A 4,768-nucleotide genomic window follows, 5' to 3' on the forward strand; every position below is an offset into this window, starting at 1 on the left:
TTTCTTAGCAAATTTCGGACCTGCCGAGCCCGCGTGGCCAGCCCATTTATCTTTTTTCGTTCATTTCTTTTGGCCCATGCGTCAAACTCACTTTCCTTGGCCCATTTTTCTTTCTTTGTTCACATAAGCCCATCGAACTGAAAAGAAACAAAAAGCCCAGCCCAGCCCAGCCTTTCCTCTAGCCTTGCTTCGGTAAGGACCAGCGTAGACGTGACCGTGACACAGCAGAAAGACGGGAGCGTTCGGCCATTACGGGGGGGCTCGCTGGTTTTTGAGGGAGGAGAGAGCAAGGAAGGCTCTGCAAAAAAGTGAGAACCAGAGGGAAGGAGGGACAGCCAGGGGAGAGTTCACTTGAGACGTGTGCTCGCTCGACGGAGGAGGGGCTCGACGAAGGAGAGCTCGCTGGAAGCAGCCAAGGAGAAGGGAGAAATCTGAGAGAACGAGAGAGTGCATCCCGTATCGGAGCGACGGAAAACCACATCGCCGGAGCTCGCCGTCGATTTTCAGAGCTCCGGTCGAAGGCCAATCCGCAAGTTGTTCTTCACAGATTCGGCGTCGAAGATCAGACGAATACTGAGATTTCTTCTGCAAGCGGAGGAAAAGCTCTAACCAGACGCTCTTCATCGTCGTCAATCGAGACCTCGATCCGCCAAACAAACCAGGTGCGATCTCGCTCCAAACGCTCTACTCTGTCTCTGTTCTGGCCGAGAAAGACATGCTCGGTTCGATAGATTTTCTTGAAGAAATCATGATAAAAAGAATTTTTTTGTTGCTAAAAATGGTGTTTTAAGTCTGTACGTAACGTGTGAGGCTCAGAATCTCGTTAAAATCAAATCAGAAAACCATTGAAAGATCCGCATATTGCATGTTCGATAAAATGCCTAAGAGAAGGCCGAAAATTAAATCACGTTTAAACTCAAGATCGATTCGTACTTGCCGCGTTATTTGTTGAATCATGGCTAATACTAGCATTTTCTGTGTGTTTCTATGCGATTTGATGAAAAATCTTTGCTCGAGTCCAACGTGCATGCATATCTCCAGTGCCGGAAAGATTTCCATCGGAGAATTCCATCGCACAGTCAGCGTTTCAAGAGCATACTAGTTAGCCCATCTCACTTCATTCATGTAAGTTTGCTTGTTAATTTGCTGAGGTTGCTGCTGTTAAAAAAGTGGATTCGGTAGGATGGTTTTTGTTAAGTTTTCCGATAGATGGAGTGGGCGGCCGTCGGTGGTCAACGTCGGTCGGAATAGACGATCAGCGGTCGGAGATAGGTCGACGGTGATCTAAGCCCTTGTGATAAACTCGTCGGTGATGGTATTTGTTTCGTTAAAAAGGAATAAAAATAAATGACCGCGAAAGATGGTGTTCGGGTAGAGGATGTCGAGAGGAGAAGGAAGAAGTGCAGGCAGAACAAGACAAAAACAGGAAAAGACAAAAAATAAAAAGAATTTAAAAAATTCAAATAATATAAATAAATAAAAATCGGTTGTAATCCGACGCTGGTGGCATCCGGGTATACGGTTCGGGTCAGAAAATCGGATCGGATAAACGGTCCGAACCCGTTCGCTGAATAAAATAAAATAAACAAACTCATTAAAAATGCTAAAAAAATTCATAAAAGATATAAAAAATCCTACAAATCAATAAAAAATTAGGAAATTCGAAGATATAAAAAGAATTCCGAAAATTTATAATAATTATTGTTAAAAAATCGAAAAATAAGAAAATTCGTAAATAACAATAAAAATAAAAAATTTCAAAATAATTCCAAAAATATTTAAAGATTAAAAAAAAATTAAAAATTTTGAATATATAAATTTTTAATCTCGAAGATAAATAAAAATGAATTTTTTTAAATTTTATTAATTAAAAATATTAAAAATTCAGAAAATTCTAGAAAATCAGAAAAAAAAATTCAGAAAAATTGGAAAATTCTTTAAATATTAAATTCTAAAATTGGACAAGCCTTTAGGGCTTTACAATAGGGTCCCTTATTTTGAAGTTCCCAACAAATTTTAAATTTTAAATGTACTTATCCCTTGAATATTTTATTTTTCACTTTGTAAATATCGCAAATCATAAAATTCTAATGATTGGTGTAATAGAGATATTTAAGTTTTTTTTTTCTGATTTTCTATATTTATTTTGGTTATGTATATCTAATTAGATTTTCTTTATATCCTTAATTATTCAACTACTCTTTTCTTTGTGACTTTTTCTCTCTTCATCACTCACATCGTTCACTGTAACCTCATGTTGAAGCGCTCTCTCTCCATTCGTCTTCGCTTTTACCAATGCTTGTGCCTAGTGAGTGACTCGCTGACTGTGGTTCGTCTCTGTCCATCGGTGGTGTCATTTACTGTGGTTTTTTCTGTGTTCTTTTCTTCTTTTCGGTTTGGCTTTTTTTATAACTTCGAATTGGAGTGATGCAGGTTCATGACTTGTGAATCAACTCGATATCCCTAAAATGTATTTGCTAATTGTTGATTTTGATGTGAACCCATTTGTTCTGATTTGCTTTCCATTGATTTTTGCATATTTTTTCCTGTCTTGGTTTGCAAGTTTTTAACCTCTGTTATTTTCCTGATAGATTCTAGTTTCCTACTTGAATTATGGGGTTTTACCCTGCTTTTTCTTTTTTCCAATTCGTGTAGTTTACGTGATTTGAGTTCCAATTGCCGTTCATACTATGCTTCATTCACATTGTTTAATGTCCTAAGGATTCATTCTAAGTGAGGTTTTGAACTTTTAAGAGCTCTTTCTTTAGGATTTCGTGTTGGGTTTCGCTTGGAGGAGTTTAAGTCTGTTTATTCATGGCTTTGCCTCTCTTATTGTGGCCATTTTCTGTAACATTTGCGATCTTATCAGATATTCTTGAGACCATTCGCCTTCAGCAAATGAAGATAATAGATGAGCATTTTAATAGAGTTGCGATCTCTTACTAAGAATTGCTAATACTTACTATCTTGGTGATTTATATCCATGGGAAACACAAGATGCATGGTCATTTGTGTGGGTTCACACGCAGTGCAGATAAGCTGTGAATTAGAAGAGAAGGTTGCAAAATTACACAATGGCGATGAGCTAAATTCCAATTCAGAGACCGAAACCGAGCAGCCTCAAGAAGAGACTACAAATGTGAATGCATTAGGTAAGACCTACCTACATATATAGCGTGTATTTTTCATTATACTATACTAAAATGGTCCGGTTATTGATCTGGTTTGATAATATTAGATCCATCTTTCGATATTTAGATTTTCTTGTCTAGTAGCAGTTGCCACCAGAAAAAGGAAGCGTAGCTTTACATGTCTATCGAGTGTATACAAATCATTCTCTGGGAAATGCATCATTGTCGGCTAGGGAACATAATGCAACCTATTGGAGGTTTGGGAAGTTTCTCGTAACCATCGCTTGCGAGTTAACATCATTGTTTACAACTTGAAAGCAAATTACCAAGGATATGAGAAACTCTATGATTAGGATTGTAGAGGTAGTTAGCGTGTTCTGGCATGAAATTCCATTTTACAATCATTATTAATATTTCCTTGCTATCTAAGCATGATTATCTTCGTACCAGTTGTAGAAAAATGGATTCCACAATCCTAAATGTAGATATTGTAAAAGTGATTTAAAAGTTGCTCGCTATGGTAGCTCTCAATCATTCTCATATCATTTGAAGAACCTATTGGAGAGAGTGAGAAGAGATCAATGCACAAATCTCGTCACTTTTTGGAGTTCAAAGGAAAGGAACAAGGTACAAATCTTGTTCTAGAATTGTTTTAATTGACCTATCAACATTAAATGGACTTTCATTACCTGTTGATGACTACTTTGTGATAACCTTTCTATTTTTCATCTTTTTTATTGCACAAGTTGATTGACACAGATAAGGCTAACAGAGCAAAACAAAAGATACGATGCACCTTAGAGAACAAAAGTTCGGCTAGAATAACAACAGAAAAGGTACTCTCATCTTTACTTAAATTTTTGTGATCCCTGATAAGTGATATTTCCATTGTGTAAATCAATAATCTCACTTTAGAAAAGATTATGCTGAAGTGATATATTTTTGGACCTAAGGTAAAGATGTCTATAGATATTTGTGACTTTTCCAACAATACATGTGTTTTGAAATAGCAGCTGTCATAGGAAGAAAACATAGAATGTGTTCTAGAATTGCCTCCTTAAGATTGTCTATGTTCTCAGCACCTGCATTGATGACTCGTTATTCCCATAGCTCTTTTGATTTGGGTCTGCTAGTGACAGCACAATAATCCATAACTTGGTTCAGGTTTATCTAGCACACATAGTCCACCATCATCAACAAAAGAGCTGTACACCAGCTAGAGCTGTAAAGTAAATTTTAGATGATGAAACCTGTACAATTTTCTATTAATTTGCTAACCTTACTTGCAGCTTGGTTTAACGAGAGATTGAAAAAACAGAAAAGTACTTTATGCCCCGAGTACCCAAGTACTAGCTGTGCCATCGCACACATCCCAACAATTGTTGAAAAGTTATTCAATATAGTTCATCTAGTGTCAACAAATGTTATACAGCCTTGGCAATGACAATATTGTTGTTACAATGTATTAGGAATTTATACAGCTATCCGTGCAGAACATGAATGGATCAAGAAAAGAGGGCAAGCTGGAATAAATAGTCTAAAATTAAAACCTAAAGTCTAACTTCCTAGTGTGTGTTTTCATATGGTTCTGGTGGATGAAGTCACAAAACAAATAAGCAAGGAACAACTATAGTTAG

This window comes from Eucalyptus grandis, chromosome 9 (assembly GCF_016545825.1).
Source record: "Eucalyptus grandis isolate ANBG69807.140 chromosome 9, ASM1654582v1, whole genome shotgun sequence".
Classification (NCBI taxonomy): domain Eukaryota; kingdom Viridiplantae; phylum Streptophyta; class Magnoliopsida; order Myrtales; family Myrtaceae; genus Eucalyptus; species Eucalyptus grandis.